The 26,116-nt window shown below is 57.1% G+C and overlaps 1 protein-coding gene and 1 long non-coding RNA gene across 7 annotated transcripts in view; both read left to right on the top strand.

The window, feature by feature from the left end:
• DLGAP4 (DLG associated protein 4) overlaps nucleotides 1-26,116 on the top strand; it is a 149,634-nt gene that overhangs the window by 31,493 nt on the left and 92,025 nt on the right. The window lies entirely within an intron of this gene.
• Nucleotides 20,856-23,526, top strand: LOC137484467 (uncharacterized). Its single transcript, XR_011004885.1, has 3 exons — nucleotides 20,856-20,885; nucleotides 21,110-21,156; nucleotides 21,842-23,526. It is a non-coding gene; the product is annotated as an uncharacterized lncRNA (long non-coding RNA).

Raw genomic sequence — 26,116 nt, 5'->3', positions numbered from 1 at the left:
TGTGATTCTACATCGGGAGCTCTGCTCCCTCCCAAAGGTAGGTTGGCAGGAGGGGAGGAATTTCTCCAGCTTCTGAGAGGAGGCAAAGCCCCCCTTTGGAGAGCCCTGGGGAGCTGGGACCCCCGGGACTGCTCGGGAGGGCTGTGTTTTCCTGCTCAGAGCACAACTGTCAATGGCAAAGTCTCGGCACAGACTTCAGCACTGAGAAACACTGTGGGCTGGGACATTTTGGAGAAGATTTTTAGCTGCAGCAAAGAAATTTGGCAGCTTGGAAGCAATCTAATCATCCTCCTCCCATATGCTTGGTGCTATTTAAAAGGGAGCATGTACCCGATTCCTTCCGACCAGCACGCTGACATTTCCACTGTGCGTTTGGAAATAAATTTGGCATCCGCTGTCAGATCCTCAGCTTGAGCCCAGTGTGGCTAATTTGGGCTCTGAGTGCCTCTGCAGAGCACCTTTCCCTGCTCGCAGATGCCCAAGGAGCCACGGCAGGGTCTGCTTCCCAGGGGCACCACCAGGCTGTGGGGAAACAGGAGATTGGGGGCCTGGCTCTGGCTCAAGCCCTTTCCAGCAGCCCCTAAAGCTGAGGAGGCTTGGGGATGCTGGCTGTGCTGGCTCTCCTGAGGCACAGCACAGCACAGAGGCACATGGAGCTCTGAATGCTGGAGCTCATCCTGAGCCAGGGCTCTGTCCTGCCCGGGCTCTCCGGAAACCTCTCTGAAACCTCTCCTGCCCAGCACTCAGGCCATGGAGGGGCACCTGGGGGGCGTTTAGCGTCCCCCCAGCTCCCCTCTCCTGTCACACAGCTGGAGGGTCAGGAGATGCCTGAGGAGGGTGAGGATGGCAGCGCTGCCCCAGCTGTGCTGGGTGCTCCGTGCTCAGCTCCGGCTGCCCAGGAAAGGGGCAGGAAAAGGGGGCTGCTGCCACCTGCCTTGGGGGGACACGTGTGGGGACCCAGGCTCGACTGTCCCCATCCCGCAGGTGTGACAGCGAGGGGCGGCTCTGTCCCCATCCCGCAGGTGTGACAGCGAGGGGTGGCTCTGTCCCCATCCCGCAGATGTGACAGCGAGAGGCGGCTCTGTCCCCATCCCGCAGGTGTGACAGCGAGGGGCGGCTCTGTCCCCATCCCGCAGGTGTGACAGCGAGGGGTGGCTCTGTCCCCATCCCGCAGATGTGACAGCGAGAGGCGGCTCTGTCCCCATCCCGCAGGTGTGACAGCGAGGGGCGGCTCTGTCCCCATCCCGCAGGTGTGACAGCGAGGGGCGGCTCTGTCCCCATCCCGCAGGTGTGACAGCAAGGGGCTGCTCTGTCCCCATCCCGCAGGTGTGACAGCGAGGGGTGGCTCTGTCCCCATCCCGCAGATGTGACAGCGAGGGGCGGCTCTGTCCCCATCCCGCAGGTGTGACAGCGAGGGGCGGCTCCAGTTATGCGGGACGTTTGGAGGGCTGTGTCCAGTGTCCTGCCCGCCTGTCCCCGTGGCTTGGGTCGGGGTAGATGGGCTGTCCCTGGAGATTACACCAGGTGCCACATCTCTGAGCAGGAGCTGTCCCCTCCCCTCATCCAAAATCCCAGGTTCCCTCGGGTCCCCCAGCCCTGTCCTGGCCAGAGCTGGGACCCGAGGGGATGCAGGGCTCTGAGCCCACCCAGCCCAGCGGACAGCCTTCCTCCCCTCCTCTTCCTCCCGAGGGTTTCAGGGTCCCCCAGTGCTGCACTGGGGTGAGGGTGGAAGAGGAGAGCAGGTTGGAAACATATGGTGGGATGGATGGGAGTCCATGCCTGGGAGCCACCCGCGTGTCCCGCTCTGTGCCATTGGCCTCGTTAGCGCCGCTGGAGTGGGGATCAAACCCAGTGAGCCGTGAGCTGCGCCCGCCAGAGCCCTCTGAAGGATTCGGGTGAATTATGTAGATGGGAATCAGGCAGCAATCCAGGCGTGGACAATGTCTTGAGGGGGTGGCAGGGCTGGAGTTTCGCAGTCCCAGAGGTTTCCTGGGATCTAATTAATGCTCAAACAGCCCCTCCCGGACGGGGCTCTGCTCCCGCCCTCACCACTCACCTCCGGCTCTGACCCCGGGGACAGGGGACACGGGGTGGCAGCGGGTCGGGGCCATGGACACAGCCAGGGAAAGACATTAAGGCAGGAAAAGAACAGATCCCTCTGGCCCCAGGTAAGGAGGTGGTGGGAGCTGATGTCGCCCCAGCCCAGGCTGAGTACTGGGGCACAGGGACATGCTGGGGACAGGCTGGGGACAGGCTGGGGACAGACTGCTGCCCCTGTTCAGTGCCTAACAACCCCTGGAATGGGCGATGTGCTGGACTAGGAGCAGCAGTCCTGGTCTGGAGAGGAGCTACGAGTGGGGCAGACCTGCCCTGGAGCCCCTGGAAGGGCTCCTCCTTGTCACCTGGGGGTGACAAAGACCAGATCCTTCATTGCAGGGAAGAGTTGGAGCTTCTTTCATGGTCCTGATGCAGACCCACCACCTGGTGCAGGCCATCCTGGCCCAGCCCCTCAGGGTTCGTTCCCATGGACCAGGGCAGGCTGACACGGAGTTCTGCGCGTGGATCTCTCTGGGAGCTTCCTTCTTTCCCATTGCCCTGCAGTGAGATGCAGTGTGGGATGTGCTGACTCAGGAACAGTCCCAGCAGTGCCCTGACCCCATCCCATGGGCCAGAAGCACCTCAGCAGGGGCCCGCACCCCCCTCCTGCACCCTGGGCTGCTCTGTGCAGAGGATCCTGGCAGGTGCTGGGAAGGCTCCCCCAGGGCTGGGGCTGCAGCTGAATCCCTGCCAGGAACCAAAGCCAGTCTGGGCTGGAATGGGAGGATCCTGATCTTGGCCAGTTTAGTGTGTCCTTGGCTGAGGAACCTCTGCCAGGGCTTTGCTTGTGCCTCAGGACAGGCCTGGGAGCAGGCTAAGTCCTTCCTGATCCAGGAGGCATCTGAGCAGGGATTCAGCTGCAGCCCCAGCTCTGGAGGAGCCACAGCTGCTCCTCTGGACTGATGTCTGCTGGGGAAGCTGGGGCAGCTGCCCTGGAGAAAAGCCACCCTGGAAGGGCTCCCTGGGGCTGATCCCTTTGTCCTGCATCACCCCTGTGTGGGGGGACATCCCTGAGCATCCACACACCTACAGGACCCCTCACCCTCCACCCCCCTCTGCCCTGCATGGCTGGTCCTGAGCCCTGGGAGTGTCCCAGTCCCACCAGGCATGGCCCCACCTGCCACAGCAGACACAGCCACAGCCCCTGGGACAGCACAGGGGGCTGCAGTCACCTGGGGGTCACTCGTTCCCCTTTTTTTTCAGGTTGGCTGAAAGAGTTCAAGTTGCAGAGGAGTGATGAAGGAAAGTGGAGAATCAGGGAATTATGGAATCCCCAAATGGTTTGTGTGGGGAGGGATATTAAAGCTCATGCAGTTCCACCCCCTGCCCTGGGCAGGGACACCTCCCACTGTCTCAGGCTGCTCTAAGCCCCGTCCAGCTTGGCCTTGGACACTTCCAGGGATCCAGGGGCAGCCACAGCTGCTCTGGGCACCCTGTGCCAGGGCCTGCCCACCCTCACAGAGAACAATTCCCTCCCAGTATCCCATCTAACCCTGCCCTCTGGCAGTGGGAAGCCATTCCCTGTGTCCTGTCCTTGCAGGCCCTTGTCTCAAGTCCCTCTCCAGCTCTCCTGGAGCTCCTTTAGGCACTGGAAGGGGCTCTGAGGTCTCCCTGGACCTTCTCTTCCCCAGTCTGAACATCCTGAGTTCTCCCAGCCTGGCTCCATAGTCAGGGGCTCTGAGTAAGCTGGCTCTGGAAATGAGGTGGTGAAGCCCTTCATGTGCAACCAAGAAAAACATTGTGGGTCCAGCTGATCCCTGTGGGTGGATCAGACTCTGGTTCCTCATTTTCCCATGCCCCTACACCCTCTGCAGTGACCTTGGAAGAGCATCCTGCTCAGGTCTGTGGCCTCACACCAGTCCTGCAGGCCTGTACTGGGCGGGGTTGGGTGCCCTGGGCAGGGCGGGAGCTGTGCCCAGCTTGGGAGGCCCTGGCACAGGCTGCCCAAAGAAGCTGTAGCTGGCCCTGGATCCCTGGAAGTGTCCATGGCCAGGTTGGATAGGGCTCCAAGACCTGCCCAGCCTGGTCTGTTGGAAGGTGTCTGTGCCCATGGCAGGGGGTGGAACAATATGATTTTTAAGATCCCTTTCCACCCAAACCATTCTGGGAGCCCGTGGTTCTGAGGTGCCCAGCGGGTGCTGCCCTGGCTCCGTTCACAGGAGCCCAGCGAGGGCAGGGCAGTGAGGGCACAGCTCTGAGTCCTGGAGCCATGGAGCCCGAGGAGAGCCTGGGCACGCAGACACAGACGGGGCACACTGCCAGCCCTTCCCAGCTGTGTTACCCACACTGCACTGAATGCATCTGCCAGGATGCAGTGAGCACTGACACCTGCCCTGTGCCCTCATTCTTGTCACTGCTGGGAGCTGTCTGCCGTGCCCAGGCACTGGGGTGCTCCCCCTTCCCTGGCTGCTGGCAAAGGAGCCAGCCCCGGCTGCTCTTTGGGGGTACAATGGCATCAAAGCAGAGGGGAGAGCAAAAGCTGGGCTGGGCACACCCCAGTGGGGAAGGCCTGGGTGACCTGGGTTGTTTAACAGGCCTGGGTAGAATCGAGTGACAGATGTGGTTTCCATGACGACCCACAGCTGGCTGGGCAGGAGTTCCAGGGGCAAGCAAAGCCCCTGGAGGTTTCCCTCCTCCCAGGAACCCAGGTAATTCCAGATGCACTCAGAAATATGCATATCCAGGCGTGCTGGTGTTTTCAAACCTTTGGAGATAAGCGGATATGGGATAATCATCCCAAAGGCTGATCTGCTGGAGCTCCTGCCTCTGGCAGTGTGTGGCCATGGTCCTCCAGAGCTGGGCTGGTGGCTGGGGATGGAGGAGGAACAGGGGAAGGAGGAGGAGGAGGAGGAGAAGGAGAAGGAGAAGGAGGAGGAGGAGGAGGAGGAGGAGAAGGAGAAGGAGAAGGAGAAGGAGAAGGAGAAGGAGAAGGAGAAGGAGAAGGAGAAGGAGAAGGAGAAGGAGAAGGAAGGGCTGCCACTGCCAGCACACAAATTCTGTGGTTTGTGCTGTGTTGCTGCAAACTGGGGGGACAGGAACATGCACCAGGCTCAGAGCCAGGTAACAGCTGGGAATCCCAGGTAAATCCTAAAATGGCTTGGGTTGGAAAGGACCTTAAAGCCCATCCAGTCCCACCCCTTGCCAGGGGCAGGGATACCCTCCACTAGCCCAGGCTGCTCCAAACCACATCCAGCCTGGCCTTGGACAATGCCAGGGATCCAGGGGCAGCCACAGCTTCTCTGGGCACCCTGTGCCAGGGCCTGCCCACCCTGAGAGGGGAGAATTCCCTCCCAATAGCTCATCTGACCCTGCCCTCTGGCAGTGGGAAGCCATTCCCTATGTCCTGGTATTCCAGACCCTTGTCCCCAGTCCCTCTCCAGCTCTCCTGGAGACCCTTTAGGCTCTGGAAGGGGCTCTGAGGTCTTCCTGGATCCTCACCTTCTTCAAGCTGAACACCCCCCACCATCCTCCTCGGGAGCACCATCTCCTGATGGAGCTCTGCTCCATGGCTTCCTCCCAGCTGGAGCCCCAGTCTGAGGGATTCCTTACCCCGGGAATCCTTCCCGAGCTCTGCTGAGCTCTGGGGCAGCCGGCACAGAACCTGCCCCACCTTCCCTGGGGAGGGAAGGGGCTCACCAGCGAGGGGAGGAACACACAGGGACAGCCTCTGCAAACGCCCTGTGCCTGTTATTGCTATAATAAGTCTCAGTCATGTGTCTGGAAGGGCTGAAGGGAAAATCTATTTTTCTCCTGTTTCCCGGCTCTGCCGGCGACAGGGGCTCTGCGGGCACGGGCTCTGCGGAGCCGGCGCCGGCTTTTCCTGGTGTGTGTGTGGGTTTGCACATGGCAACGGCAGAGAGAAAAGCTTTTTTTTTTGCTTTTTTTTTTTTTTTTTAAGAAGAAAAAGCAAATGTGATTGTGAAAAGCAGCTCGAATTTGCAGGGAAGAACTGGGAGAGGGGCAGAACATAGACAGGGATGTGAGTGCGCTCTGTTCGGGCATTGCTGCGGTTCCTGCCCGTCCCACACAGCCCAGCCTGGGGGCTGTGCTCCGAGGACACCCAAAACCAGCCTGGGCAGGTTCCTCATGGCCAAGGGGAAGCAAGTCAGCCTCAGGCTGGAATTCTGCAGGGAATTTCTGTGCTAGAAAGAATTCGGGTTTTCGATGCCTCAGTCCTCAGGCTGTGCCAGGGAAGGTTTGGTTTCGGTATTAGGGAAAATTTCTTTGTAGAAAGGCGTTGGCACAGCTGCCCAGGGCAGTAGTGGAGTCACCATCCCTGGAAGTGTTCAAAAACCGTGAGGATGTGGCACCAGGGACAGGGGTTAGTGGTGGCCTTGGCAGTGCTGCCTTAAGGATTGAATTCAATGTCTCAGAGCGCTTCTCCAACCTTGATGATTCCATCCTTTGGGAAGCTGTGGTGGCAGAGGGAATGGAGAGGTCAGGCTCTGCTCGGGCCCCTGGAGCTCTGTGCTGAGCCAGCAGGAACAGCACCTCAGAGGTCTGGTCACCACTGGTCACTGCTGGGGGCTGTGGGGACAGTGCCACCACGGCCTCCCAGCTGCGCCAGGGCCACCAATTGCTCGTGCCAGTCTGCTCCTTCCTGCTCCTGCCCTGGAGCCCCCCACAGGCCCTGGCAGCCTCCCTGCTCCTGCCCACAAGGCTGCAGCAGCCCGCTGCTCCCTCAGGAAGCTGTTCCCAGCTCCGGACCATCACGTCCCTCCCACGACTGCTGCATGCGTCACTTTTTTCCCCTTCCTCACACAAGTGCCCTTTAGATATTTATACAGTGTTATCCTGTTCCCCTGCAGCGCTGGCTTTCTAGGCCATACAAATGAGATTCCCTCAGTCTCTGCTGTAACTCATCCTCCCCAGCCCTGCCTCCCTCCGGCTGCGGCGTCGGGCTTTTTCCTTTTTGCTTCTCCATGCCTGATGTCTCTCTCCCTGTAAGAGCCTCCCTGGGAATTGTAGGGCACGCTCCTACCACGGCATAAAAATAGGATTAGGAGCTGTTTTGTCCGGTGAGGGATTGTTCTGGGCTCCCACCTGCAAACCCTTCTGCGCTGTGTTCCCACGCAGATTCTTCCAGCTCTCCGTGGTTGCTCCGGAGCCAGCCGTGCTCAGCTCAGTGCCCACCTCCTGCAGCAGCTCCCGGGGCATTGGGGGATCTGTCACCCCACAGCTCTGTCCCTGTCACTGACCCTCAAGGGCCGAGCCCAGTGCTCCATGACCAGCTGGACAGGGAGACATCGCTGCCTGCTCCACTTGTGCCTCCAGTGCCCCACGCCATTCCTGGGCAGGCCCCACCCCAGGACAGCTCCCGAGCCTGGCTATGGTTCTTGTGCCCTCCAAGTGCACCTTGACCCCTAGATATGAGTCACAAAACCCGTCTGCCCCACATCTGTGGGTGATGGTGTCCCTTCAACCCTCATCTGTGGGCCCCTGCACCCCTCAGTCCCACACCTGTGGGGCCCAATGTCCCCCTGACCCCTATCTATGTGTCCTTGTTCCTCCTTAACCTCACATCTATGGGTCCAAACACCCCTCAGACCCAGTCTGTGGGGCCCAACGCACCCCTGATCCCCATCTGTGAGGTTCAAACCCCATCTAAGAATCCAAACCCTCCTCAACTCCCCACTTATGGATCCAAACACTCCCTGAACCCCATCTGTGAACACAAACAATACCCCAAAGCACATTTATGGGGCCCAAGCACCAATTAATGTGTCTAACACCCCCTAAATCCCCACTTATGGGCCCTGACCCGCCATCCATGCCATCCTTACGGCTCAGGCTCACCCAGGCCGTGTGGTCCCCCGGGTGGCACCCTGTTACTCAATGATGTTGGGGTGTCACAGCTTCTGCAGGGACTTCACCTCCTTGTTGATGTGCTGCCACTTCTGTGGGACAGAGCTGAGGGACACAGGGAGGGAAGATGTGGGGCCTGGGTGTGGGGTCTGTCCGCCTTCCTGGCTGGAGGGCCTTGGTGTGGACCCCAAATGCCAGTGTTGGTGTGCAGCCGTCGGGAATTCCTGCCTGCATCTCCCAGGGTGCCCTCCTGGCTTGAGGCAGCCCCAGGTGGCCCTGGGGTAGTCCCTCACCTGGGCTGTCACCAGGTGTGCCAGCATCCCCCAGTCAGTGTCTGGCACCCGGGGCACAGCAGAGGCTCCTCCCTTGTGCCAGACACCCTGGGCTCCGTGACCCTGGGGGGCTTGGGGCATCCTGGAGCCACAGTTCCAGACAGTTTGCTTGGAAGCATTTGGAGAAGGGAAGAGCTTGTGGAAGACAGGGCTGCAAGAGGCCAGCTGTGCTTTGGTGTCCCTGGAATGGCAGGGATTCAATCCCTGCACTCCCTGCTCCAGCCTCTGCCCCATGCTGCCAGTCTGGGGCAGTGGCAGGAGGGAAAGCACAGGAACATCCCCCAGCTCCGTGGTGTGACAGAGGTCACAGAGCCCAGCGAGTGCTCCCCAGGGGCTGAACCCATTCACACAGCAGCCACATTTGATTCCTATTTTCCCTGGAAAAATAGATTCCATCTCCAGTTGCTGCTGCTGTTTTCCCCTGGATGCGGAGCTGAGTGCCCTGTGCTCCTGGGGTGCCCACAGCAGAGCTGGCAGAGCTCCCTGCCTGGCACAGATCCCACCACTGCTCTGGTGGCCAGAGTGACCTCTTGGGAGAAATTTGGGCGTTCCCATCAATTGTAATTCTTGCATCCCTAATTCCTGGGGTTTGTCCATGTATTCTGACAGGCTGTGATTTCATCCAGGTCTGCTCCTGGGGAGCTGTCTGGGAGCTTGGCTGGTGTTATGGAGAAGGAGATGAGCTGGGGTTTGCACCCACTGTATCCCTGTCCCTTGTCCTGAAGGATTCTGCTCTTCTCCGGTGATGACTCCTTCTTCTCTCCATACCCTTCCCTCTGTGTGTGAGCTCAGGTGTCTCGTGGCTGTTGCCTGCAGGGTGTCCAGGCTCTGCACAGAGCTCTGGGGGATCACTCCACCCTTCAGCACCCTGCAACATTGCTCTGTGAGCAGCGACCCCAACCCTGGCACTGTGGGGCTGGATGTGATCACACGGACAGGACAGCCCTGGGCAAGGGGAGGACGTGTGGCCCAGCCAGTGCTGTGGGCCCTCAGGAGTCCCAGTGCCAGGTTCTGAAGACTTGTTCCAAGGCTTCCCCCAGCTCCCAGCAGGCAGGGAGGGCTCACCAGCACTCAGACCCTGTCACACCCCCGGGTCCCAGGGCTCAGACAAGGCTCAGGGTGCCCATGTCCAGCACTCCTGGTCCTGCCAGCACCTGCCCAGCCTGGCAGGGGCAGCCATGGACTCAGCACCAGCCTGGAGGAAGGGCTTGGTACCCCCCACCCCAGCACTGAATGCCCCATGGTGCCCTGGGCTCCCACACCATCCCTCCCCATCCCTTTCCAGCCCAGCAGCTATCAGGAGTGTCTGGTGCTCTGTCCCCTGAAATGCCACCATGTTACTGCCTCTCATCCCTGGCATGTCCATGTGTTCCACCTGGGAAGGGTGGAGATAAAGAAAGAGCCTCCCCTGAGGCTCAGGAGGGGACTGCAGAGGCTGGGTTAACACTCAGCTCCCTGTGCAGCCTCCCTTGGAGCCAGATTGGACTGGGCTGAGCTGCCCAAACTAGTGGGGACACGAGGGACACACACAGAGCAGCTCATGGGGCTAGGACAGTTTATCAAGGTGTTGGGGCAGTTAAGTGCTAATTATCTGAGATGCTCCAAAGTGTGCCTGTCACAACAACCTCGTGTCCCAGAGCCTGACTGCCTTATATTCCCTGAATTCACCCACCATCCGGGCAGCTGCTCCGTGGATCCACAGCTCGTGTTGTGTATTCAGCCCGTGGGCTGATGGATCCAACGGGAACGTGTGGATTTGGGGAGGGGCTGGAGTGAGTTTGGCAGTGAAGGGTTGGTTGAGCCGAGTGGGAATACAGGAGGGCACTGGTGGGATCCCAGGGCAGCACCTGGCTGTCCTTGGGGACACCAAGCACAGCCTGTCCCCCGTGGATGCTCCAGCCTGATCCCGGGGCCAGCAGACTCCCCTCCCATGCCGGGTGTGGCTCTGGGGTGTCGGTGGGGACAGACTTTGTGCCGTCCTTTGTGCCCGCAGCCCCACCTCACTCCTGCTGCTCTCTGCCTCTTCGGACCCCTGCAACCCTCGTGCTTCCATCCTCGTTTTCCTTGAAGGAGAAATCTCTGAAGGATTTGTCCTCTTTAAATCTGACAGGGACTCTGCTGGGACTTGGAATGTCTCTGCCTTCCCCTGGGTCTGACAGGGCCTTTGATGTCTCTGTTTAATTCCCTCAGTGATGCTGGGGAGGTTCCTGCCTGCTGGAGAGGGAAGGGTTAACCCCTTGATGGCCGTGTAAGCCTTTGGGAAGCCTTTGGAGCTGGGGACATTAATCCTGAAATGAAAAAACCTGCGTGGACAGGGCTGGCTGGAAAAGGAAACTGATGAACTGCTGGGAAGGCAGTGGAGCTGGGGGAGCACATGTGGGGCTGGGAGCCCAAGAACAGCACGAAGGGGATAGGATGTGTTTTCAAACTCACTGATTCTGATCTCAGTGTAGGATTCCACTTGGCAGTGAGGCTCCTGGGTGATCCCTGCCATGCCAGACCTGAATCCCTCTGGGTTTCCAAGTTGTGGTTCAGATTTCTTTCCCTGGCGCTTGTGCATTTCTGCTCCAGGAATAAGAGCAAAATGAAATCCTGTTTCCCAAGCTCTGGCAAAGCTGTCAGCAACAATGGGAAAAGCACCGTGTGAGGGCAAGGAGCAGGAGCCTGGAGACCTGGGCTCCAAGCTAAAGCAGTGCTCGGGCTGGCAGGGCACAGCAGGGCTCTGTGGGCAGCCTGGACAAGCACAGGGACACATCCTGTCTGTCAGGAACAGCCTGAGTGGGAGAGTGGCTCTCCATCCCTTTGGCAGCACAGTTTCACCATCCCTGGCCTTTTTTGGACATAAAGCATCACTCCCAGGAGTGGAGAGCTGGAGCCCATCACTGCACACACACGGGAAAAGGGATTTTCTGCAAGGCTGGTGTGGGATAACAAACAGTTCAGTCATTATAAACTGATCTGTGCCCCTAGGCCCCTTCCCAGCAGGGACAGTGTCCGTAGGGGCCTGAGCCTGTCCCCTCACCGTGGTGGCACCACAGCATCCCATCAGGGGCTGTGAGGTTTTCCAGATGTCTGGAGAAGGCTCCTCTGGGGAGGGAATGGGGACTAGGAGAAGGCCAAAGGCTCTCCATGGAAAACCTCAGAGAAGTCAGGGATATGTCCCAGGAGCATGCTCCTCCAGAGGCTGGTGAGAACCTGCCCCATCCATCAGGTGGTGGGAGAGGAGCTGGAGGTGGGCTCTGGAGGTGAGCTGGGCAGCTCTGTCCTCTCCCACACTGATCAACCTCTCTGTGCTCCCAGGATATGGGGAAGGGGCTACCAGGCTGGGCACAGCTGGTAGCACAGGCACAGCAGCCTGAGCTGACTCCTGGGCAGCGCTGGGAATGCTGGAAGGGACAGCTCTCCAAAGGCTGAGCGCTGGTCAGAGAAACCCTTCTCCTTGTCAGAGACAGGAACTGCCCTGCACTAAGGCCAATTAAATTTTACAGGCATCTAAAAATTTAATTTGAGTATAATCTCCTTTGCAAGAGCCACAAGTCCCTGATAAATATTTTATTTTCCTCCAAGTAAAGAAGCTTTGGGATAATTAAAGCAAACAATGAGTCCTCCTCTCCTGTGAGCCAGGGCAAGGCCATGGCTTGTTCCGTTCCCGGTGTTCCAAGGCAGGAGATGCTCCCTGCACTCTGTGTGCTGTGTGCAGCGCCTGGGAACACAGCTCCTGGGGAAACGGCAGAGTTCTGCTGGTTGCAGCAGCAGTAGGAGAAGAAGGAGTGGAAGGCAGGTGAGGACATCATAGCCTCCACTTCTGAGGATCCATTTTTCCATCAAGGGAAGAAATCGCTGCTTTCTCAGCCCCATCCTGTGTCCTTCGTTGGTGCTGCTCGCTCTCCTCCCAGTGGGACATTTAAACAAGATTCTTTTCCAAGCTCATTGCTGGTGGGAAATGCAGCAGCAATTGGAGATGCCATAGGTGGCACTTCAGACAAGGAAAGCTCTTCCCACCTGGCTAAGGCAGGGAAGGGTTTTCTGTGCACTCACAGCCGGGGTTCCTTGCCAGATCACTGAGCAGCAGTAGCTGCAGGAAGATGGATGTGGGAGAAGCAGGTGTTCCAAAGGATCCGTGTTCCTGGCCTTGGCACAGCTGGGCTCAGTGCAACGGTTTTCTCACAAACTGAGTGGCTGCACTGAGCAGAAAAATGGGGTTGGCAGGAAACACCATCAGGAGCCAGGCTGGGAGAGCTGGGAGTGTTCCCTGGAGAGGAGAAGAATCCAGGAAACTCCAAAGCCCCTCCCAGGCCCTAAAGGGTCTCCAGGAGAGCTGGAGAGGGACTGGGGACAAGGGCCTGGAATGCCAGGACATAGGGAATGGCTTCCCACAGCCAGAGGGCAGGGTCAGATGAGCTATTGGGAGGGAATTCTCCCCTCTCAGGGTGGGCAGGCCCTGGCACAGGGTGGCCAGAGAAGCTGTGGCTGCCCCTGGATCCCTGGCATTGTCCAAGGCCAGGCTGGATGTGGTTTGGAGCAGCCTGGGCTAGTGGAGGGTATCCCTGCCCCTGGCAAGGGGTGGGACTGGATGGGCTTTAAGGTCCCTTCCATGAATTATTCCACGATTCTGTGATTCTGTGAAAATATTCCACTCACCCGGGAGTCTGATTGTGCTAGAAAGGGTCAGAGCAGGATGGCAGGGATGGATGGATGGATGGATGGATGGATGGATGGATGGATGGAGGGATGGATGGATGGATGGATGATGGATGGATGGATGGATGGATAGATGATGGATGGATGGATGATGGATGATGGATGGATGATGGATGGATGGATGGATGGATGATGGATGGATGATGGATGGATGGATGGATGGATGATGGATGGATGGATGGATAGATGATGGATGGATGGATGGATGATGGATGGATGGATGGATGGATGGATGGATGATGGATGGATGGATGGATGGATGGATGGATGATGGATGGTGGATGGATGGATGATGGATGGATGGATGGATGGATGGATGGATGGATGGATGGATGGATGATGGATGGATGATGGATGATGGATGGATGGATGGATGGATGGATGGATGGATGATGGATGGATGGATGGATGGATGGATGGATGGATGATGGATGGATGGATGGATGGATCGATGGATGGATGATGGATGGTGGATGGATGGATGGATGGATGGATGATGGATGGATGGATGGATGGATGGATGGATGATGGATGGATGGATGGATGATGGATGGTAGATGGATGGATGGATGATGGATGGATAGATGGATGGAGGGATGGATGGATGGATGGATGGATGGATGGATGGATGATGGATGGATGGATCGATGGATGGATGATGGATGGATGGATGGATGGATGGATCGATGGATGGATGATGGATGGTGGATGGATGGATGGATGGATGGATGGAGGGATGATGGATGGTAGATGGATGGATGGATGGATGATGGATGGTAGATGGATGGATGGATGATGGATGGATAGATGGATGGAGGGATGGATGGATGATGGATGGATGGATGATGGATGGTAGATGGATGGATGGATGATGGATGGTAGATGGATGGATTGATGATGGATGGATAGATGGATGGAGGGATGGATGGATGGATGGATGGATGGATGATGGATGGATGGATGGATGGATGGATGATGGATGGATGGATGGATGGATGGATGGATGATGGATGGATGGATGATGGATGGACGAATGGGTGTCAGGGATGGCCAGATGGACCCCACTCTCCCCTCCCCCTGCATCAGCCAAACTCAGGACATGGAGCATAGGCAGACCCTGCAGGCAAACCAGGCAGCCAGCCCCCAGCTTCCTCCACCTCCAGACCTTCCTTTCTTCCCACCTGCCCCTCTCAGCACCCATCCATTGACATCCCCAGAGCTGTCACAGCCCCCAGTCCACATGGAGGGGCTGGTGATGGGGACAGAGCCCTGGCACTGTCCCCCAGGGCAGAGCTGAGGGTGGCACACTCTGGTCTGTGGCTGTGCAGAGCCAGCTCTGTGCACTATGATGGGGCTTTCTCTTTCAACTTTTTTTTTTTTTTTTTGGCTCTCTAGGATCCAGCTTGTAAAAACAGCCATAAAGAAGTTAAAACGCAATGTGCTGGCTCAGAGGAGTCGTTCAATATCCTTATTAAAGATCCGCAGTGCTGGAACTGGAACAGCTCCTGGCGCTCTGAGAACACCTTTCATCTCACGAGTTAGAGGCACTTTACAAGCGCTAATGAATTAAACTTCATAACAGCCCTGTGCACAGAGCCCCACACACCAATTATTCATCTGGGGGCAGAATGCGGGCATTAAATAAAAATAATAAGCTGGTTAATTCTGCCTCTGCTCCAGCCTGGGGATTGTCTCCAAGCTGATTTCAATTCTTTCCCATTCATCCAGTGCTAATGATCCCTGGCTCTCCTGTGCAGGGGAAGTGAGCAGGAGCTGGCAGCAGATTTGGCACTCGGGGTCTGAGCGGGGGCATCGTCTGGGCTCTGCTCTGCTCCAGCCAAGCACCAAACCTCAGCTCCTCACCCTGGCCCAGGAGAGCTCTCAGCAGGTGAATCATTTCATGTGAGCCCTGTGGGTGTCCTTTGCAGGGCCAGGAGTTGGACTCAATGGCCCTTGTGGGTCCCTTCCAGCTCAGGAGTTTCTGTCATTCACTGAGTTTGTGATTCTGTGATTCTTCCCTCTTGCATTGGAGCAGATTCTCTGGGGCAGTGCTGTTAGGGGCAGAGGGAGCTGGTTTGGTTTGGTTTGGTTTGGCAGCTGGTGGGGCAGACAGAAGGCCCTTGTTCCAACTCCTGAGCTCGAGGAGGGTGGTGCTGGCTCTGGGAGGAGGGACCTGAAGGCTGAACACAGTGGGGACATGACTGGGCAGCTCTTACCACAAAATCTGACAGAATCATGGAACCATTAGGGTTGGAAAAGCCCCCTAAGATCATTGAGTCCAATCATTACCCAGCACACACCCACATCCCCAAGTGCCACATCCACGCATGTGTTAAATCCCCTCAGGGATGGTGACTCCCCCCTTGTCCTGGGCAGCCCATTCCAACGCCTGGTCCTCCTTTCCATGAGAAATCTCTCCAGCTCCAACAAAGAATCCATGAACTGTCTTGACTTAGCTGTCACTGGTCCAGCTGAGGGTGTGACAGTAATAACTGGAAAACTGCCCCAGCAGTGCTGTACTGAGGTGTCCCCTGCCCCGTGTCTGTGTCAGCCAGGAGAAAGAAACTGGAGAACCAGGGAGTGATGGCAGAGGGCCCTGGTGGCACCTGGCGCCAAGAGCACAGGGCATCAAGGGCACAGCACATCTGGGCCAGCCCCAGGGGCTGTGCCACCCTGGGAAATGGGGAAATACAAATGGTCAGTGCCTGCCCAGGCCCCTATTCCTGGCACACATCAGGCTGTGCTGGAAGCTGGGATGGATGAGCCACAGCTGGGAGGTTGCTGGGATCTGTCCTTCCTAGCTGGCACAGGTTGGTGGGGAGTGTGGATATCAGGGATATCTGCCTGTGCAAGCAGGGGCTGGTGGATGTGCTCCAGGGAGGGCAGAGCAGCATGGGTCACAAGCCAGAGGCAGCAGTGAAGGGCTGAGAGCACAGCAGAGCTCTGTCAGCCCAGGCCAGGCTCAGGCTGTGCCCTCAGGGGCACTGCTGCACACCTGAAGGAAGATGTCCTTGCCCATTGCAGGGTGTTGGAATGAGAGGAGCCTGAGTGTCCCAGCCCAAACCATCCTGGGGTTCTGTGACACATGGATGTGCTCTGTGGTGGCCTCATGGTGTCCATGGATATGTGAGAGGTGTCCCTGCTCCATCCCCTATGGCAGCATCTCTGTGGGGCCAGGGTGTTACCCACAAGTAGCAATGGCAGCTCTGGGGACACAATTGCCCTGTCCCAGGAGGATGGCCAGCCCAGGCTGGCAGTGGGGTGGCAGGACCAGCCCTCTGTGGCCACAGGATCCCTCCTCACAGCTAGACAGAGTCTGGGTCCCACTCTCAGAGCCACCAGGGTGATTCCTGGGGACACTGGGTGTGGTCTTTCCCATCCCTTCCTGAGCATCCCCCCTTTCTCCTGGTTTCCATGGCAAGTTTTTGGGCTGTAATTACGAGGAGGGGGATTCTGAAGTCAGCGCTGTGTTCATTTGTGCCAAGGGCGCCATCCTCACACTGGCCATAATTGTAGCAATGAACAGCCAATAAAATAAATCTCCAGTTGGACCCTCAGTCTGGGGACTTGGAAGGGAGAAAATTAGAGGCAGAAGATCCCAGGAGCTGTCTGTTTTGCAGGGATGCGGGATACAGAAATGCTTTGTCTGGTATCTGCCATCTCCCTGTGAGCTGGAGGATGCAAGTGTCAGATTCCTGAGCAGTGTGGGAAGGAGGGACACGGCAGGGTTTGGATTTCTGGGTGTTCCCATTGCCAAGCCAGCCAGGAAGCACATCCCAGAGGGATGGTAAGCTCCACCCCAGAGGTAGGAGGCAGGAGCAGCAGCCCTGAGACACCAAGAGCCAGCAGCTGCCTTGGGATGGAGCAGATGTGTGTTCCTGGGCTGCTGTGGGGCCAGGCATGTGGAGGGAGTTGTGACATCACAGGGCTGTGCTGGCCCACGGGCAGCACGGGCTGGGGCTGGACACCTCTGCTCTGCCCCAAAGGATTTAAGGAATGCTGGGGAGCAGAGCCTCCAAATTGCATCTTGATTTTGCCTGGTCATTTCCGTGTCACTGACCAGAAACCAAAATCATTTCTGTGCCATTCTGAGCATTAAAAAGTGTTTGGGAGCCAGGAGCAAAGTGGGAGCAGAGGGTGAGTGAGTGTGTGTGGAAATAGCGAGAGATTAATTACAGGAGCAACAACTACGAGTGTTGATAAATCCCTCCCGTCAGGAGCGTGCCCGTGGTCCTGTAACTATCTGCCATTCTCAAGCTGGGATGAATGAAGCAGCTAATTGTTCGCTGTGCTGAGAGCAATCCCCAGGGAGCAGCACATGCCATGGAATGAGTCAGCTCCATGCTGGCAGGGCTGTTATCAAATATTAGAATATTTAGCTGGGCGATCTCTACCCAGGCTCAGCAGCTATGGGGAAGGGTGTTGTTTTCGTCAGCGTGTAAAGAAAGAAGGAAAGACATCAGATACTGTTTGTTTCCTGAGGAGTGGAGATCTGGCAAAAAGCATGATCGTTTCACTCGTTAGTGCACTTGTGAAATGAGTCATGTGTGCTTCAGCACTGCTTCCAGAAACTTAATTGAAAGTTCTGGTGTCTGTTGTTGTACAGGGAGAACCATATGCTAGTGAAAGACAGGGCTTGTTTTTTATAGTCCAGAACGATTAGAACTGCATCAAAATCCCAACTGTCGTGGCAAGGTGTGGGGAGAGCAGGGATAAATCTGAGAGGTTCTTCTGGAAGGATATCAAAAACCTGAACACAGCAACACAAGAGCGACTGTTTGTGAGAGCCCAGCTTTGCTGGGTGTGCGGTGCTGGGAATGGGCAGTGCCAAATGCCCTGTTCAGGGGGTGGGACACTGCCCCAGGCTGCTCAGAGCAGCTGCGCCTGCCCCATCCCTGGAAGTGTCCGAGACCAGGTTGGACAAGGTTTGGAGCAACCTGGGATAGTGGAAGGTGTCCCTGCCCCTGGCATGGGGTGGGACTGGCTGAGTTTTAAGGTCACTTCCAACCCAACCATTGCATGGCTCAGTGATTCAGGGCAGCCCCTCCAGCAGAGGATGGGATGTGGGACACAGCCCTGTTTGCCAGGTGCTTATGCTGCCAGCAGCCCAGGTGCTGGCCCATCTTTCACAGTCCTGGTTAATCATCCCATGTCATCCCATTCATCCTGTTTTATTGCTACTTGCAAAGCTCTTTTGGCTGGAGGATGGAGTCAGTGAATAACAGGCTAGGAAACAAACAGCCTTGGTGATGCCAGGCTCCAGCCAGCCATGGCTCCGCAGAGCACAGCGCTGGGAACACTGCTCCCCAGGAACTCATGGAAAAGCTTCCTGCAGAGGAGCTGGGGTCCCTCTGTGACCATCTCATTCCAGGCTGCCTGCAGTCTCTCCACAGAGCCTTGCAAGCAGCCCCTGCACCTTGATTCCGTGGCAGCAGCATGGAATCCTGGTCCTGGTATCGAACATTCCAACCCTGCCATGTGTGGGGTGGATGAGGACAGCAAAGAGGGCAGGGGGGATTTGTGCAGCCCCATCCCAGAAAGACCCAGCCCTCTCCCATCTCTGGGGTGGCCACAGGGACACAGCCTGCCAAGCATAAGGGTCACAAGGTGCTCATTCATCTGGCTGGGAAGGAGGTACACAGAGGGTTACTGATTCTTGGAGGTTTTCCCTGAAAGTGTTCAAAGACAGGTGGGTGGGACAGGGCTTGGAGCAACCTGGCATCCTGCCCATGGCAGGGGGTTTGGAACAAGATGAACTTTAAGATCTGTGGTTCTGTGATTTAGTTGGGATTTCAGCCTGGAGACTACTGACAGCTCCATCACTGTCACCACGACCCCCTCACATCCCACAGCTCTCCCATGGCTCCTCCACCCACTATTCCATGTTTAGTCCCTTCCGCCTGCGAGTCACCTTCAGCAAAGCTCTGACACAGGTGCAGGATCTCAGGTCTCTGCTGAAACCCCGAAAGGGCAGCACTTGCTTAGAGCACATCCCACACACAGTGTCCTGGGAAAGGACATTCCCATAGGGCTTCCCGGGCAGGATGGGGAGCTGGAGTGGCTGCAGGACCTGTCTGCAGGATGTGGTACAGGGGAGAGTCTTTGCAAGGCCCTAAAGTGGGTCCAGGATTAGGAACAGCCCTGGCAGCAGAGGTGACCTGCAAGAGCGCAGCCTTCCCCTAATTCTGTGTTTCCCTATTTATCCGTAAGCTGCACATTGCCTGTATCAGACATAAGTCCGTGTGGCATAACAATTTATGACATATAACTTGAACACAGGGTCCCTATGGTGAGAGATTTCTTCTTTCTTCTTATTTCTTCCTCTTTCTTTTCCTCCTTTTCAATATTAATGCAACCCAAAATCCTCACTTTCCACAAAGAGACAAGGCACTTGTGAGGCTTTCATTGAAAAATTGTCCAAGAAATTAATACAATGAGTGAAACTGGGGAAACCTGGCCAAAGGGTTTCAGCTTCCACAGAGGGTGATAAAAGAGAATACACTGCTTTTTCAGGAGGCACAGATGACAGACATCCTCAGGATACAAACCCCATGGAAAGATAAATGGATGCTCAGCACTTCTTTTATTTTGGGAGGATGTTTCTGACACTCAGAGACTGTTGCACTTGGTCCTGAGGTTATTTTAGGTACAGTTCACCTGTCACCTTAATAAGTCACTCTGAGATCTTATGGGAACTAAAAGGCTGCTGGTGTTTCTGGAGCTGGAATAGGACACCCAGCTAGGAGGGAAAAAGTTGTGAGGTTCTACAAGTTTTTGTCTCAGACAGAGGAGTAAAATGTCACCTCTGAAGGTGGGACTCTGGATCCCTGTGCTCTGCGAAGGTGGGGGGGCCTCAGGACCTCCTGGGATGGGCTTGGCAGGTTGAGTGATGACCAGAGTAGAAGAGAGAGTAACAAAAGCCAGGTCTGGCCCCGAGGGACAGGGCTATGACCCTGCAGGCTGCTCTCAAGGCAGGAGAGGTTCTGCTGGCTCTGGAAGCCCCAGATGCAGTTCCCAAGTACAGCTTTGGGAGCCATTGACTCCCTTGCTCCGCTCCTTTCATCCCATCCCTGTCATGCGCAGTGGCCAGCCCTGGCAAGGCCCCAGCTGCCATGCTGTCCCCCAGGCTGTCAGAGGTCCTCACAAATCCATCATTCTCCTGGGAAATCGAGCTTTTCCTCTTCTCATGCTGCCACAGAAGGGCTGGGAGAACTCATCTGCTGCCCCTGCCCCTGTGAGAGCAGTGGGAGCACCAGCAGGCCCAGAGGCAGGTGAGGAAAGCAGGGTTGTAATGACCTGGTGGGTCTCTGATTCCAAATTTATATGTATAAATATATATTACTGCCATCCTGAGCCATGGCAGTACTCTGGGAGCAAGGGAGGCCAGGGAAGAGACTGTCTGACCACCTGCCAATTTGGAGATCTCCCCCTGGGCCAGCTCTGTGCTGCTGCTGACCCAACAGATCACAGGAGTTTGGGGAGCTCAGAGGGGCGTGGGCTGCATATCAGGAAATCTCCCCAGGGAATGGACATGGCCCCAAAGCTGCCAGAGCTCCAGCAGGGTTTGGACAGCACTGCCAGGCATAGGGTGGGACTATTGGGGTGTCTGTGCAGGGCCAGGGGCTGGACTGGATGATCCCTGTGGGTCCAACTCAGGATATTCTGTGATTCTGTGATTCAGTCTGTGCTCCTCTGGAAGCACACAGAGGAGTGGGACCTTTTCAGGAGAGGTGCCAGTGACATCTGGCAGCTCTGGAGGTTCCAAGTGCTGCCAGGACTCCCATGGAGGGAGGGAGTTCTGTCCAGCAAGAGCCATCAGTGCCCTCCTGAGGAGCACAGGTGTGACCAGGAGCAGCTGAGGGAGCTGGGGGGGCTCAGCCTGGAGAAAAGGAGGCTCAGGGGGCACCTTCTTGCTCTCTACAGCTCTCTGTGACAGGAAGCTGCAGCCAGGTGAGGGTCAGGCTCTGCTCCCAGGGAACAAGGGACAGGAGAGGAGGAAATGGCCCCAAGCTGTGCCAGGGGAGGTTTAGGTTGGATATTATGGAAAATTTCTTCATGGGAAGGGTGGTCAGGCACTGGAAGGGGCTGCCAGGGCAGTGGTGGGCTGAGCAATCCTTTGTCCATGGTGCCAGGGCTCTTTCCCTCACTGCTTGGTTTATGCTTGTATCTTACAGTGGCTAGAAGGGAAAAATGAGCCCAAGTCCATCAGGAAACTGACGAGGTGAGAGTTGTGAAGGCCACAGGTGATCATTTCCTTTGCTGTTTACCACCCGTGCATTTCCCCCAGAGCTTCAAGACGATGTTCTTGTCCTTCATCTCTTTTGTGGTGAAACACTGAGAAATCACAAGCTCCAGCATCTCCTTGCTCTCACTAAACCTTTCCTGCTGTAGCTGATGCACACACAGCTCAGGGCAGAGGTTTATTGGCCATTTGCTGCAGGATCTATGGCCACTGTGATCTCTGGGTCTTGCTGGCATGATTGCTTGGTGGATTTGTGGAGGAGACCTAAGAAAGCAAAGTCCCTGGGAGAAATCACCTGGAATGAAATTACTGCCCATAGACAGCAAGGCAAAACTGCATTTTTGGAGTGGGTGGAGCAGGGATTGACAAGGAATTGTGTAAGGTAACGTTATTCAGTGATCAGCAGTGATGGCACCTGCCATCGATCCCACTGATCCCATTGATCCCACAGTGTTGTCCAGAGGCAAAAACACCAAATCCCTTCAGCAAGGTGTCTGTGCTGGGAACCCAACCTGGGAGCCCAGACAGGGCTCTGTGCCTGCCTGCAGCCCCCCAGAGGGCTGGGACAAAGCGTGGGACATGGTGCCATGGGGTGGGCTGGCTCTGGGGATACCTGGACCCTGGCCAGCTGCGAGCACAAGGCCAAGGTTTCTCTTCACTGCAGGGACTTTCTGTGGCTCACCAGGTGTTATGGATCTGCAGAGAACACAAGGAAATGCAGAGACCCAGGCACAGCTGCCATCAGCTGGGGCTCCTAGGAGGGAGGTCAAGCCAGAGCCTAAGCAACACTCCAGCACCTCCATCCTCTCTGGAGGGAGGTGGCCGTGGTTGGCAGGAACACTGGTGGCACTCACAGGCTGCTCTGGGGACACCTGAGTGCCTTGCTGGCTGTTTCTATGAGCACTGCCAAGTCCTGATCAGCAGGGTCTCGTGGGGATTGAGTCGTCCAGAGGAGCTCAGGGAGTTCTCCCCATAACCAGGACAGTGCAGGGCTCTGCCAGAGCTGCCCAAGCTCTGTCCCTGGGTGTTTGCTTGTGTTTGCTGCTGCCTCCTGCAGTGGTTTGAGCCCTCAGAAGGTCTGGCACCAGGTGAAAGTGTTGTGGCGTGAGCTGGAGGACCAGGGTGGTTATTTTTAGCTCTGTGGAGTTGCTGCTGTCACATCCCTGTGCCCCCTGACTGGCAGGGGAAGAGAGGCTCCACTCCAGGCTGGGCAGGGGCTGAGCTGGAGCCCACTCCTGGCCCTGTGTCACACAGCACAGCTGGCTCCCACTACAATAGTGCCTTCTGCTCACACTGGAACAGGCAGGGAGGGGCATTCCCGATGGAACAATCAGGGTACACCTGTGCCAGCAGGGCAAGTTACCAGAAACAACCAAGGAGCAGCTCCCTGGTCGGTCAGCACTGGGAATGAGGAGTGACTGCAGCTAAATGTGGGGTTTTCTTCCCATTTGTGAGAATAAACAGAAGTCCCTGAGCTCCCTGCTGCAAACTGTGCAAATGCAGACCTCGTGTATCAGAGCCTGTGCCTCTGAATGTCAGCAGACGTCCCTGGACCTGGTGAAGGATCAGAGGTTCGGGAGCCTCCGGCACCTCCTGCCCCCAGACCCGTGCAGTCCCTGCCTGCTCCCAGCAGCTCGGGAAGGTGACATTGAGCACGCTGTGACCCGTGCAGCTGGCACGGGCACTGTGGCATCCCGGGGACTCAGCAGGCAGGACCCTCGGGCAGGCAGCTGGCCACAGTCCCAAACGCAGCCAAGCAGGGAGCTAGAGCTGACAGGGGCTGCAGGGCCGGGAGCCTCGGGAAGGAGCCCCTCAGCCATCCAGGGAGCTGTCGCCAGCCCTGTGGCCTCTGGAGACTCCCAGGGCGGCTCTCTCCATGTGGAATGAGTTCCCAGCCATGCCGTCCCCTCGGGCTGCTCCTGGCATGTGGCACGTTCTGCTCTGGGGAGTCCTGACTTCTGCCCCAGTGCTGGGACTCAGGGATACAGCCCACACCTGCTGGGGAGCGTTGGGGACCAAGGATGGAGTAGCCAGAGGTGAGCAGGAAGAGCCATGAGAAGGTAAAGGAGAACTGGTGGTGCACATCTGGAAGGGCACCCTTGTTTCTGCTCCAGGAACATCAGGGCCAAGGCAGCTCCGTAGGGAGCTCAGCACTGTTCTTCTGGACCTGTTAATCCAGGGAATGAGGAAAACCAGGGATTATGAGGAGAGGCCAGTGCTCAGGACCAGCTGAGCGGAACTGGAAAGGAATCACCAGTTGTGGGAGAATTTGTGGCCAAAGCCTCAGCAGCTCAAAGCCACCCCCTCAGCAGGGCACTGGGTCTGAGGGGGCTGGAGGGGCTGTTCCCATTCCTGTGATCCCTCCGTGCCCTGCCAGTGGGAACAGAGGTGCTGGGCTCAGGATGGGATTCCTGGCAGCTGGTGGTGGCACAGAGCAGTGCCCATGGCACCAGTGCTGAGCCCGTGCCACTGCAGGATGCCAGAGACCCCGGGGCAGGAGCTGGGCTGAATGCTGCTGCAAGGGAGAGCAGGGCTGCAGGACTGGGGCGGGGCTGCAGGATCAGTGCAGGAATTCAGGATTAGTGCAGGGATTCAGGAACAGTGCAGGATTCAGGATGACTGCAGGGATTCAGGATCAGTGCAGGATTCAGGATCAGTGCAGGAATTTAGGATTAGTGCAAGGATGCAGGAACAGTGCAGGATTCAGGATCAGTGCAGGGATTCAGGATTAGTGCAGGGATTCAGGATCAATGCAGGATTCAGGATCAGTGCAGGATTCAGGATCACTGCAGGGATTCAGGATCAGTGCAGGATTCAGGAACAGTGCAAGGACGCAGGATCAGTGCTGGGATTCAGGATCAGTGCAGGGATTCAGGATCAGTGCAGGGATTCAGAATCAGTGCTGGGATTCAGGATCAGTGCAGGATTCAGGATCAGTGCAGGGATGCAGGATCAGTGCAGGGATGCAGGATCCATGCAGGAATTCAGAATCAGTGCAGGGATTCAGGATCAGTGCAGGAATTCAGGATCACTGCAGGATTCAGGAACGGTGCAGGGATGCAGGATCAGTGCTGGGATGCAGGATCAGTGCTGGGATGCAGGATCAGTGCAGGGATGCAGGATCAGTGCTGGGATGCAGGATCAGTGCAGGGATGCAGGATCAGTGCTGGGATGCAGGATCAGTGCAGGGATGCAGGATCAGTGCTGGGATGCAGGATCAGTGCAGGGATGCAGGATCCGTGCAGGGATTCAGGATCAGTGCTGGGATTCAGGATCAGTGCAGGAATTCAGGATCACTGCAGGATTCAGGAACGGTGCAGGGATGCAGGATCAGTGCTGGGATGCAGGATCAGTGCAGGGATGCAGGATCAGTGCTGGGATGCAGGATCAGTGCAGGGATGCAGGATCAGTGCTGGGATGCAGGATCAGTGCAGGGATTCAGGATCAGTGCTGGGATTCAGGATCAGTGCAGGAATTCAGGATCACTGCAGGATTCAGGAACGGTGCAGGGATGCAGGATCAGTGCTGGGATGCAGGATCAGTGCAGGGATGCAGGATCAGTGCTGGGATGCAGGATCAGTGCAGGGATGCAGGATCAGTGCTGGGATGCAGGATCAGTGCAGGGATTCAGGATCAGTGCTGGGATTCAGGATCAGTGCAGGAATTCAGGATCACTGCAGGATTCAGGAACGGTGCAGGGATGCAGGATCAGTGCTGGGATGCAGGATCAGTGCTGGGATGCAGGATCAGTGCAGGGATGCAGGATCAGTGCTGGGATGCAGGATCAGTGCAGGGATGCAGGATCCGTGCAGGGATTCAGGATCAGTGCTGGGTCACTGCAGTGCTGAGAGCATCTCCTGCACCCTCCCCGTGCAGGTCCTGCCGGACCAGGAGGGGTTGGCAGCTCTGGGACAAGGCCCAGCCCTGGCCGGGCAGGGGAGGGCAGGGCAGGACCTCACAGGGAGCAGCGGGTGCCAGAGAGCTTTGTCACCTCTGAGGGCTCACGAATGGCTGCTGAGGGACTGAGAGGGAGCTGTGCGCCTCTCTCTCCTGTGCCAGGCAGCAGAGGAGGCTGTCCTGAGCCATCCCCGCTGAGTCCCCCTCCCCTGCACACCCCCCACCACAGAGCAAACCATGGCAGAAAGTGATGCATCTCAGGCAGAGAGCTCTCACCCAGACCCTGAGTCTCCTCTGGAATGCCAAGCTGGCCTCCCTGTCTGGAGAGCTGCTGGAGCTTCCTGTGGGACACCACCCTCCCACCTGCACTGCTCCTCTCAGGAGCTGGGCATTTTAACAGGGATCCAGGACATTTGGTGTGAGAAAAGTATTTTCTACAGGAAGGAACTTTTAAAGCGCTTTGAGAATGAGGGTTGTTGGGCACTGGCAATGCCACAAACCTGCTCAGTGCATTCCTGTATGCACAGGCACAGAGAGCCCCAGGAGGCTGCTCTGTGCTGCAGCTGGTGCTGCACACCCTCCCAAGCCTGGTGCCACTTGACCCATTGCCACACCTCTCCTCCTCCTGGATCACAGCAGGCACAGGCAGGGATCCCACAGAGCCAGAAGCAGACCCTGGAGCCATCCCTTCCTGTGGTCTTTGGGATGCTGGTCCCTTGTTCCTCAGCTGAGGCCGAGGGCTGCCCCGCATTGCTCACCTCCCTGCCAGCCAGGTGTGTTCTGGTGCTGGTGGCTGGAGCCCACCTGTGCCACAACAGCCGTGGGAGCAGCCTCGGTCTTTCCCACACAACTCTGTTCTGCTCACTCAGCCCGCAGTGACAGGGACATGTCCCCAGCCCTGGCAGAGAGGAGGGGATGGGCTGGGCAATGTGAGCCTGGCAGGGCTCAGCCATAGAGAGCGTGGAGGTGCCAGACTTTGTCTGCACGAGGAGAAAAAGGCCCTTCCTGGGCCATGTGCTGGACAGGCTGGAGGCAGAGCTGG

Source organism: Anomalospiza imberbis, chromosome 17 (genome assembly GCF_031753505.1).
Source record: "Anomalospiza imberbis isolate Cuckoo-Finch-1a 21T00152 chromosome 17, ASM3175350v1, whole genome shotgun sequence".
NCBI lineage: Eukaryota > Metazoa > Chordata > Aves > Passeriformes > Viduidae > Anomalospiza > Anomalospiza imberbis.
This window is presented reverse-complemented; position numbering and strand designations above follow the sequence as displayed.